We start from the raw sequence: 12959 nt of genomic DNA, 5'->3' as shown, positions 1-12959 counted from the left end.
CTTTTTTCTTTACTTTGACAAATTATTTTGTATAGTCTTTGCCATTGATGGCAAAAGGGGGAGTTTTGGATACTTATACATTGTGAGTTGCAAGGGTTAGAAATAGGAGCCAAAATCGACACATTTTTGTAGTATTGCCACCAATGCCAAAGGGGGAGTTTGTTGGCATTCTGGTGCATTTTGTATGACTGGTGAATGATATGGTTGTCATTGTTGGCAACATCATCTTCCAAGTCTTCACAGTCTATTGGCAGTAAGTAGACCAGTATACAAAGGTTAACTAGATAAGCAATGTGTAGACAGGCTAAGCAGTGAGTAGAGCGGAACACAAGAGGTCAACCGACAAACAGTGAGTAGACCGGCACACAGGAGGTAAAATGGCAAGAACTGAGTAGACCCACACAAAAGAGGTCAACTGGCTAAGCAGTGAACAGATTGACATACAGGAGGTAATCAGCTAGGTAGATTTTGATTGATACACTGACAGTCTATAACTGACAGACTTGGTAATGTTCAGTTAACATCCAGTTAAATGACAGTCTTCTCCAGTCAACCGGTGGACATATCAGCATGAATGATTCTTTTGATAGAGATTCCAGGAATGATTTCTAGAGAGTGATTTATGGCGTAGTAACAAAATTTTGAATCTGATGTTTTGGAGGAAAAGTTGGCGACAGATCCAAAGGGTAATAAATTCACATAATTCATTTTGATGAGGTTGTTGTTAATGTGAAAAGTGATATGTGAAAGTGAACATAGGGGCAGTAGGGAAGAGTGCAGAGCTGAGTGACAAAGGACTGACAAAGTGTAGAGCTGAGGATCAATAAATCAGCAGAGTGCAGAGCCGAAGGTATATTCAAGAAACTAGTGTTGTGCAAAGTAGACACAACCGATGTAGATATAGTATGATTTTCAATGTGATCTGATCCAGCTATCAGTAGCCACTCTAGCAGATCATCTTTCTGTTGCTTTCTAACCATTGCAACTAAAATCCCTTAATAGGGTGGACTTTAACAGGTCCCATTGTAAGAATCCCTTAACTAGGTGTCATCTTAATTGATGATCCTAAGACCTTTAACAAGGCTACCTTTAATAGGGTATAGGAATTGACAAGCTTGAATCAAAATCCCTTAACTGGGTGGCACCTAATAGTGTCTTTGTAATATCCTAATAGGGATGGCTCCTCACCGAGTGTACTCAGAGTACAAATTTTGCAAGTTCCTACTCACACCATAGTTTTCTCCCATTTGGGTTTCCATGAGATAAATCTTGGTGTCATTGTGTATCTTTTCATGCATGCATAATCTTCTGTAGTAATTATTTATATTGATGAATGTTAAGTTAGTGCAAACTTAAGTTAAAAGCTTTAATTGAGTAAAACTGGTAAAGTACTGATTCACCCCTCCCCTCTCAGCACCGGCTAGGACTAACATGAATAATGTAATATCACTCAAGAAGAGGAGTTGGTCGATCATTGAAGATCAAATTGGGTTTATGTAAGAGGATTTAGTCCTTTGGTATTGAGCTTAACCGAAACTGTACTCAGGGATAGGAGATGCTATCTTTTGTAGTTCAAAACTTCTTTGGATTTTAGTCTATATTTATATGTAGTTAGTGAGGCTTCTTTTGTGATGAGCAGTGTGCTCTAGGATGTTGGCCTTCCTGCAAGTGCAAGCCCCTCAATTGTAATTCACATACTTACTCCAGAAGTATTATCTGACTATGGGTAGGCTTCCCACCATGGTTTTTCCCTTTACTCGGGTCTCCATGTACAAATCTTGGTGTCATGTGGATGGTATTTATTCTATGATTATTGTTTATGCTTAATTGGTTCAACTTCTTTTCTAGTATTAATGTTTTGGGTTCTGGTATTAAATTTTAAATTGCCAATGGTTCCGGTAATTTGTGACAACTGATTCACCCCCCTCTTAAATTGCTAATGGTTCCGGTATTGATGCAGAAAACCCAGTTAAGGGAAAACCATGGTGAGAACCTACCCACAATGAGATAATACCCTATTAGGAGAAAATGTAAATATTACAATGGGGAATGTACATGCATTCAGGCACACTACATATAGATCACTTCTCAAAATAGGAAACCTGGGCAGAAAGGCTACAACCTTTCGGGAAGGCTCACTTCCTTATACTAAGTCTCATTGACTTACAAAATTATTCGGACAACAATCTGGATTACATGAACTATGAAAATAACATCTCCATATGCCCGAATACAGTTCCGATTAAGCTCACTATCAAATCTTCTCTGCAATGCACTCCTTCGCATAACTTCACATGACTTCCCTAGTACTGAATGTTTGATACAATATTCGCACATACCACTGTCTCTCTCAATGATTATTACATTCATTTATACAAGTCATCAACCTATATTTCAAGGTCGGCTAAACCCTCAATACAAATTACAAAATAATAACCTCACATACTACAACTGTTGGCATATGTGCAAGAGTATGATGACATGATGATATTGTATGTTGTCATTGATGTCAATATGCTGAGAAGTGAACTGGTATATTGAAGAGATACGTGATTCTTGCCAGACCAGATAAGAGGATTGATACTTGCATAGTGTGTGTGCAGAAGGAAGGAACTAAAGTGGATCTTCATTGGCATTGAGTGCTATTACCAAATCATTGTAATACCTGTTGATCTTTAACTACTTCAACAGTTGGAAAATCCCTTAACCGGGTAGCTTTAACCAACTTGCTGTAAATCCTTTAATAGGGTGACTCAAAGCCATTGAGTTCATAAAATCCTCTGACAAGGTAACCTCTAACAGGGTTTAACCCTTAACCAGGTATTCTAGCCATCCCTTAACCGGGTGATCCCTAATAGGATCGGTTCCTAATAGAACCTGTTGTAACATTCTTTAATCGGACTAGGCTTCTAACAGAGCGGACTTCTAAAGAGTTCAAAAATAGCTTGTGGGTATTCATCCCCACCGTGGTTTTTCCCAGTTGGGTTTCCATGTGAGAAATATGTGTGTCATGTGTGATGCCTCTTTCATATGATGCTTTATTATTTTCTATCAAGCGATGAATCATGTTATGCTAGTAAATTATTGTATCTCTGATCATAGATTATCTGTTTATGCATAAGGATAAAGTGGAAATGAGGGAGTAGGTTGTATGGAAAGATAAATGTTGCCGGTTTATGTCTTTCCCAATAGCATTGTATTTAACCGGTAGTAATCTAGTTCTGACCGGTGTTAGTGATTGCCAGTCAAGTTCACTGTTTGCAGTCAAACCGGTTAGGGAAAAGTTATTGTGTCTGTACTGATTCACCCCCCCTCTCAGTACCCATTTGGTACTCACCGTTCATCATTGAGTTATCAATTGGTATCAGAGCATCCTCTTGGTCCTCTTTGTTGTAAGCTTAACCGCTTGAGGGAAAGATCTTATTGTAATGATGAAGAGGGAAGGTCCAAAGTTCAATAGAGAACTTTAAAATATGGAAAGACAGAATGAAGATATACATCAGAAGCATGGGTGCTCAACATTGGAGCTATGTTGAGAATGTTTATGTTATCCCTACCAGTACTCTCACCGATGACCAAAAGAGAGAGATTCAGGAGAATGGGCAAGTCATGGAAGCCCTAATCAGTAGCTTATTTGACATTGAGTTTATTGATGTCCAGGATAAAGACAATCCCAAAGAAGTATGGGATACTCTTGAGAATATCTATGGTGGTGATGAGCATGTAAAACAAGCTAAGGAAGAAAGCCTTAGAGGGAAGTTTGAAGACATGCAGATGGTTGAAGGTGAGACCATTCAACAATATGGAATAAGAATCAAAATTGTTGTTTTCAGATATCAAGAGTGCAGGTGGTAAAATGGAAGATTCCACTATTGTTAGCAAAGTTTTGAGATGCTTATTACCGGTCTATGCAATAAGGGTTGCTTCTATTTAGGAGTTGAGATCTATAGACAAGAATAAGGTATCCCTAGACTCCATCACTACAAAGTTGATAGCCTATGAGCTAAATAGTTTTGATAGCAATGTTTAGAAGACCAAATCAACTTTTAGAGCATCTGCTGCACCATCTAGAAAAGGAAAAGAAGAAAGCACCAGTGGTGAACCAAGACAGAGTAGAGAAATGGATGATGAGGAGATTCTGATGGAATTTGAAGCTCTTCTTGCCAAGAGACTTCCTAAGGGAACTGACAAATACAGAGGTAAGCTTCCATTGAAATGCTTCTCTTGTAACCGTATAGGACACATCGCTATAAACTGTCCTAATGGTGATAGCAAGGACAAACTGAAAAGGTTCAGGAAATTCAAAGGAGGAAACTAGAGAAACTGTTTTGTAGCAGTTGATGAAGGTGTCACAAATGAGGAATCAGAAGATGAAGAAAATGAAGATATTGTGTTTGTTGCAGTCAAGGAGGATGTGTCAGACAAGAAGGCTCTTGTCTCCCACTTTGATAATTCCAATGAGTGGATTATTGACAGTGGTTGCTCTCACCATATGACTGGTGACCGGAGCAAGTTTATATCCCTAGAAGAGTATGATGGTGGTGTGGTTCATTTTGGTAATGATGTACCATGTATGGCCAAAGGAAGAGGGTCCATCTCTCTAAATGGAAAGAGCAGTGCTGACAATGTGTATTGGGTGGAAGCTATCATACACAATCTATTGAGTGTTGCCCAGCTGAATGACAATGGACTCACTCTAGAATTCAAAAAAGGAGTGTGCAAAATCAAAGGAAAGAATGGTGAATTGATGGCCACCAGTATGCAGACCGAAGGTAACTTATTTCAGCAGAATGCAAATATAAGTACATGTCTTATGGCTAAGTATGATGATAGCTGGATATGGCATAGGAGACTCTACCATGTAAATTTTGATAACATTGTGAGGGCCAGTAAGACCAAGGTAGTTAGAGGATTACCTGTTTTGAGCAAACCAGAAAATCCTTTATGCAGAGAATATCAACTGGGGAAAATGTCTTCCTCAACCTTCAAAGGTAAATCTTTCACTACTGACAATTTACTTGATCTTGTGCATACTGATTTGTGTGGTCCTATGAAAACTAAGAGTGTGCAGGGAGATAGGTATTTTATGATTCTAACAGATGATTGCTCAAGAATGATGTGGATCACATTCTTGAAGGACAAATTTGAAGCTTTTGGAAAGTTCAAAGCCTTCAGAGCACTGGTAGAAAAGGAAAGCGGTAGAAGAATCAAATGTCTTAGAACTGATCAAGGAGAGGAATTCACTTCCGGTGAATTCAACAAATATTATGAAGAGAATGGCATCAAGAGGCAATTGTCTACCCCCCAGACTCCACAGCAGAATGGCCTAGTAGAGAGAAACAATCGGACTATGGTTGAAGCGGCTAGAACTATGTTGATCCAAGGAAAGGTAGCTCACACCTTTTGGAGAGAAGCAATGAGCACTGCAGTCTACACAATGAACCGGGTACTCTTCAAGAAAGGTAAGGATAAGACTCCTTATGAGTACTTGACCGGTAAGACACTAGTGGTAAGATACTTTAGAGTGTTTGGTAGTAAATGTTACATCAAGAGGAGTGAACATCAGAGAAAGTTTGATGCTAAATGTGATGAGGGAATATTCCTATGGTATTCCACTAAGAGAAAAGCTCTCAAATGTTTCAACAATAGGACTCAGAGAATTGTTGAAAGCATCAATGTTAGGGTTGATTAAAACTCTAGGAAACCTGAGAAAACTGGTAGTGAGCAAGTAGGAGATAAACCGATAGTAACCTTTTGGGAACCGGTTGCAAATCAGCCCAGTTCTAGTAATTGTGCTTCTACACCGATAGATGCTGATGCTGATGAAGATGAGGATGAAGAAGAAAAGCAAGAGGAATCTGTTAAGAACATACCTAGGTATGTCAAACTCAATCATGATCCAAAGCAAATCATAGGAGACAAGGATGCAGGAATCCTTACAAGAAGAAAGGTTAGAGAAAACTCATATATGATCTCTGAATTTGAGCCTAAATCATTCAAAGAGGCACATAAATATGAAGATTGGATCAAGGAAATGGAAGAGGAACTTGAACAGATAGAAAAGAATGGTACATGGTCCTTGGTACCCAGACCAGAGCATAAAAATGTCATTGGTACCAAATGGGTTTTCAGAAATAAGCTGAATGAAGATGGGATAGTGATGAGAAACAAAGCCAGACTAGTGTGTAAGGGGTATGCTCAAGAAGAAGGAGAAGACTACAGAGAAACCTTTTCTCCAGTAGCCAGATTGGAAGGAGTTCGTATGCTTTTGGCATATGCATCTTTTAAAGGATTCAAGGTATACCAAATGGATGTAAAATCTACATTCCTAAATGGAATACTTGAAGAGGAGGTGTATATAGAGCAACTAGATGGGTTTACCCTATCAGAAGATAGTGACATCATGTGTAGGCTACATAAAGCCTTGTATGGACTAAAGCAGGCACCTAGAGCATGGTATGGACGCTTGCACTTCCATCTTGTGAAGATTGGATTTGAAAGAACAAGTGAAGATAGCAATATCTACTTGAAATCAGATTTTGATATGTGAAGTATTTGTTGATGACATCATCTTTGGAGGAGATGACAAGATGAGTCATGATTTTGTAGATGAGATGAAGAAGGAATTTGAGATGTCACACATAGGGGAGATTAAGTTCTTCATTGGACTGCAGATTCAACAAATGAGAGATGAAATCTTTATTACTCAGTCTAAGTATGTCAAAGAGGTGTTGAAGACCTTTGGCATGGAAGATACTAAACTGGTTGGTACACCAATGGTGACCGGTTGTAAACTATCAAAAGAAGATGACCCAGCACTGGTAAATGAGAAGGGATACCGATCAATGATTGGTAAGTTGCATTATGTAGTGCATAGCAGACTAGACATTGCACATGCAGTGGGTATTACCGCTTGATTTTAGCAAAGCCCAAGAGAATCCCACTTGGTAGAAATCAAGCAGATTCTTAGATATCTGAAGGGAACTATTGACTATGGGTTATGGTATCCATACAATAATGAGTTCAACTTGAAAGTGTTCATAGATGCTGATTGGGCTGGTAATGTAGATGACCAGAAGAGCACAACCGGTGGTGCTTTCTTTCTTGGTGGTAGAATGGTCTCATGGATGAGTAAAAAGCAGAGTTGTATCTCTCAGTCTACAGTAGAAGCGGAGTATGTTGCAGCTTTTATGAACTGTACCCAGACTATTTGGATGAAGCATGTATTGAATGGCTTCAAAGTTCCTGTATCTGAACCGATAAGTATATTCTTTAACAATACAAGTGCAATTAACATTTCCAAGAATCTAGTTTTACATGCTAGAACCAAGCACTTTGAACTCAAGTATCATTTCTTGAGGGAAAAGGTTCAGAATAAAGAGGTGGTATTGGAACATGTTTCCAGTAAGAGCAGTTAGTAGATATATTCACCAAGCCTCTACCAAAGGCTTCATTTACCTATTTGAGAGGTGAATTAGGGGTACTGCCCCTTCAAGAGGTGAACTAAAAGTATGTGCTCCAGATCAATCAGGTATTGCAGTGTCCAATCTTTTTTAGGATTGATGTGTTGAAGGATGCTACTCCTCAGGGGGAGCAACATAGTGGAACAGGGAAGCTTGCACCTCCACTTTGGTATTGTTGTCAAAGGGGAGAAGATGTGAAGCAAGGAAGATATCTATAGCAATAGGGAGAATATGTGATGCTGAGTGATATCTTTGTATATTGCCATCAATGCCAAAGGGGGAGATTGTTGGCATATGTGCAAGAGTATGATGACATGATGATATTGTATGTTGTCATTGATGTCAATATGCTGAGAAGTGAACCGGTATATTGAAGAGATACGTGATTCTTTCCAGACCAGATAAGAGGATTGATACTTGCATAGTGTGTGTGCAGAAGGAAGGAACTAAAGCGGATCTTCATTGGCATTGAGTTCTATTACCAAATCATTGTAATACTTGTTGATCTTTAACTACTTCAATAGTTGGAAAATCACTTAACCGGGTAGCTTTAACCAGCTTGTTGTAAATCCTTTAATAGGGTGACTCAAAGCCATTGAGTTCATAAAATCCTCTAACAAGGTAACCTCTAATAGGGTTTAACCCTTAACTAGGTATTCTAGCCATCCCTTAACCGGGTGATCCCTAACAGGATCGGTTCCTAACAGAACCTATTGTAATAGTCTTTAACCGGACTAGGCTCCTAACAAAGCGGACTTCTAAAGAGTTCAAAAATAGCTTTTGGGTATTCATCCCCACTGTGGTTTTTCCCAGTTGGGTTTCCATGTGAAAATATGTGTGTCATGTGTGATGCCTCTTTCATATGATGCTTTTTTATTTTCTATCAAGCGGTGAATCATGTTATGCTAGTAAATTATTGTATCTCTGATCATAGATTATCTATTTATGCATAAGGATAAAGTGGAAATGAGGGAGTAGGTTGTATGGAAAGATAAGTGTTGCCGGTTTATGTCTTTCCTAGTAGCATTGTGTTTAACAGGTAGTAATCTAGTTTTGACCAGTGTTAGTGATTTCCAGTCAAGTTCACTATTTGCAGTCAAACCGGTTAGGGAAAATTTATTGTGCCTGTACTGATTCACCCCCCCTCTCAGTACCGGTTTGGTACTCACCGTTCATCATTGAGTTATCACAACAATACATGTAGAACTAAACAATATCGTTGAAGACATAGTCTAGACCCAAAAAATCACCGCAAATATGCAACACCTCCAACAATTACACCTTGATCATCCGCAACACGCTTCAACCACCAAGAATCACGCCTAACATGAAGAACATCACCAAAAAAATAAAATCTTCAATAACACGCAAAATAATCAATGCAAACCACCAATACAGATAGAACATGATCTAGAAACATACACAAGCAACATAAATTTCACTATGTTAGACAGTTCAAATAACCAAAAGATAAATGAGAGGGGGGGGGTGAATCAGTTGTCACCAAATTACTTGAACCTTAAGCAATTAAAACTTTAATACCAGAACCCAAAAGATCAATATCAGAATGCATAAACCAATTAATGAAATAAAATATAAACCGATCAACCATAAACAACAATCAGAGAATAAATACCATCACATGATACCAATATTTGTACATGGAAAACCCGATAAAGGGAAAAACCATGGTGGGAAGCCTACCCTCAATCAGATAATACTTATGTAGTAAGTATGTGATTACAATTGAGGGGCCTACACTTGTAGGAAGGCCAACAACCTAGATCACACTGCTCATCACAAAATGAGTCTCATTGACTACATAAAAAATCCAGACTACAATCTGGGGGAAAGAATGAATTGCAAAGACAACATCTTCTATGCCTGAGTACAGTTCTGATTAAGCTCAATATCGGAGGACTAAATCCTCTTACATAAACCCAACTCGATCACCAATGATCAACCAAATCCTTTTCCTGAATGATTATTACATTATTCGCTCATTACATCCTTACATATGATCTACAATGAGATCTTACATCATATATATACAAACCCTCGACCATAAATAATAAGGTTAGCCACCAGACAATAAAACAATCACATAATTACAAAACATGTCAGCCAGAGACCAAACAAATAATATCCAACCCATAAGACATCCCAAAAACACATCGAGAAGTCCAATCCACATGTTACATTAAGCCAGTCCATAACCTAGATAAACTGGGACCCAATATAGGTCCACACATACTAAAGCAATGATCCCAATCAACCAAGTCTTGAATATGATCACCATCAGCATCCTGAATCTCCACTAGAATCCGCACCAACACCACTTATGCATATCATCAAAGATCAACAAAGCTCTATTGGTGAAACCCTCGCCAGAACAACAAACCAAACTTGCTAGCAAGCAGGATAGAATCTGATCACCAGATCAAAACAAACTGACTAATCATGAATTTGATTAGCATGAATAATCCAATTCCATAACCCAAACATATCGAAGCATACTGGATCATGATGATCCAATCCAACTAGAAACCAAACAACCTATCAGGACCAGAAGGATACTAGTAAATCAACCAAAATAGCTAGTGTTGACATCAATGACAAAACGTCAATGTAACACATAATCAATTCCTCCAAATGGCCAACAATCTCCCCCTTTGGCATTGATGACAACACTATATGTGAAAAACATCCAAGTGCCAAGAAATACCAAACAAGTCTCCCCCAATGGAAGACAACCAACAATTTCCCACACAAAGATATAGCAATGAAGTTCTGAAACAAGGACCAAACTCCCCCTATGAATGATATCTTTGTAAAGCTCTATTTTTCACATATATCTCTCCCCCTTTAACATCAATGCCAGAAATCTGACAAAAATATCAAAGCAAAAACAAAAACCACTGAATCAAAAGGCTAACTACTCCCTCTAAGTAGTAGAATCCCCACATCAATCCAGAAAGAATGATATCTTTGATAATGCATACTAGGTTGATGCAAAATAGCATAAATCAGTTATCTATCGAAGGGGCAGAAACCCCTAATCCATCTCTTAGGTACTCAAATGGTTCTTTAGGCAAAGGTTTAGTGAAAATATATGCAATCTTCTCTTTAGTGTTCACATAAACCAGTCTAACCTCATTTTATTCCACCTTCTCCTTCAAAAAGTTATACTTGATAGATATGTGCTTTGTCTTAGAGTGAAATATCAGATTCTTTGATATGTCTATAGTAGCAGAGTTATCGTAGTGAATAACTACCAGTCCAATGCAATGCACTTTAATATCCTTCAACATTTGCTTCATCCGTAGAACTTGTGTATAGTTAGTAGCAGCAACAACATACTCAACTTCAGCAGTAGATAAAGAAGTACATGATTGTTTCTTGCTAATCCATGAAAACAACTTCTTTCCAAGAAAGAAAGCTCCATCAGAAGTAATTTTCCAGTCATCAACATCACCTGCCTAATCTGCATCTGTATATGCACATAAAGTAAAGTCATCATCCTTAAGGTACCACAAACCATATTTAGATGTACCTTGCAAGTATCTAAAAAATCTTTTCATCACACTCATGATTCTCTCTAGGATCACTTTGATATCTTGATGCAATACAAACAACATTCATTATATCAGGCCTAGTTTGAGTCAAATATAGTAGACCTCCAATCATAGACTTGTATCTTGTAGGATTTACCAGTGCAGATTCATCTTTCCTTGACAATTTCTCACTTGTAACCATATGAGTACTTACCAATTTAGAGTCTACCATACCAAATTTCTTCAACAATTCCCTAGCATAATTAGTTTGATAGATGAAAATACCTTTGTCGGTCTGACTAATCTGCAAACCTAATAAAAATTTCATTTCCCCAATCATAGACATTTCAAATTCTTTCTCCATATTTTTAGAAAATTCCATGGACAACTTATCTTCACCTCAAAAAATGATGTCATCAAAAATAATAATCAATAATCAGTATATCATCATCAATGACTTTATAATATAGATTACTTTCAGCATTACCTTTAGTGAAACCAAGCTTCAAAAGGTATTTATCTAACCTTGCATACAAAGCTCTAGGTGTCTGTTTTAATCCATATAAATATTTCTTTATCCTGCAAACCCTATTTTTATCATTTGAAAGTGAAAAACTATCAGGTTGCTCAATATACACTTCCTCATCAAGATCCCCATTCAAAAAGGCACACTTAACATCCATATGATAAACCTTGTAGTTTTTGTAGCGTCCTAAAATTGTGACACTTGCAATTTTGACTACATTTGGGTCTTCACGATGGCGATGCAATGTTAAACCTGAATGGAGACCCCGAAACCTGCTTGTGACACCAAAAACTGCATTTTTCTGCACCCTGGCCTGATCCCTCCTTGCACCCTACTGTCCCAGGAGGTGGGACCATGGCGCCCAACGCCTTGGTCCCTGGCCCTATTTTGGGCCCGGTCTCTTTTGGGCATCGGGTCTTTAAGTTTGCAATTCGAGAAATAATGTTTCTAGGTCAGCCTAAGGTCGGAAAAATTAGTCTATCAGCCCTAATTGACAAGTATATAAACTACTTTCCCTCTCCTAGAAAGGGAGAGAAAAAAAGGAGGACATATGGGAGCAAGGCGCGAAAGTGATATTCAAACATTCAAGCATTCAAGCATTCCTTCAAGCAATTGAGCATTCTAAGTCTCCATTCAAGGCTAGGTGTTGCATTCAAGACAAGGATTCAACCATTGAAGAGGAGATCACTTACAACACATACAACATACTACATACATTACACCTTCACATGTAAGAATACAAACATTCTTACAAAAAGGTTGTAGGTACGCGGCTATAATTGAAGATCTGGAGTCCTTGTGCAGAGACGAACAGATCCACCTTCGTTTCGCGGATTTTTCAGAGGACCGTGTGCATGCCGGGCACCATCGTCCCGTCAACTTTCACTCAAATTTGTAGAACAGCACCGTCTCAACATTTTACTGCTAATTCCAGGTCCGCAGTTTCATCCTGTATCCCTATCTCTGTTTATAAGCGAATCTTTCCTATTTTACATGCATTCTTAGTTCAATCATCCTATCTACATTTCTTTACAAAAGAGGGTATCCTTGATGACTCAACCCTTGAAACTCATTTAGAATCCAATCCTACATTGTGTGGGATTGGATCTTGTGGGTTTCAACCCCTCTTTTAAATGTAAAGTCCCTCCTAAGTGAAAACCATCAACCCTAGTGACCTCCCTTCTCTCTCCTCAGAGTTGGGGAGGGGAGAACGACTAGGGTTTGATTTTTCCACTTTACATTTTGGTGAACCTGACGTGAACATCCTCATTCTGATTATTCATGGTTAGATCTGAAAAATTTGCTCCCTTAATTACATTTCCATGTTTGATCTTTTGCAAATTTTAGAGGCTAATTGCATAAAAACCCTAAAATTTTCTTTTTAGTAATTAAGCTTGTGAAATGTCTAATTGTTAA

The sequence above is a fragment of the Cryptomeria japonica genome, chromosome 11, assembly GCF_030272615.1.
Source record: "Cryptomeria japonica chromosome 11, Sugi_1.0, whole genome shotgun sequence".
Classification (NCBI taxonomy): Eukaryota; Viridiplantae; Streptophyta; class Pinopsida; order Cupressales; family Cupressaceae; genus Cryptomeria; species Cryptomeria japonica.
This window is presented reverse-complemented; position numbering follows the sequence as displayed.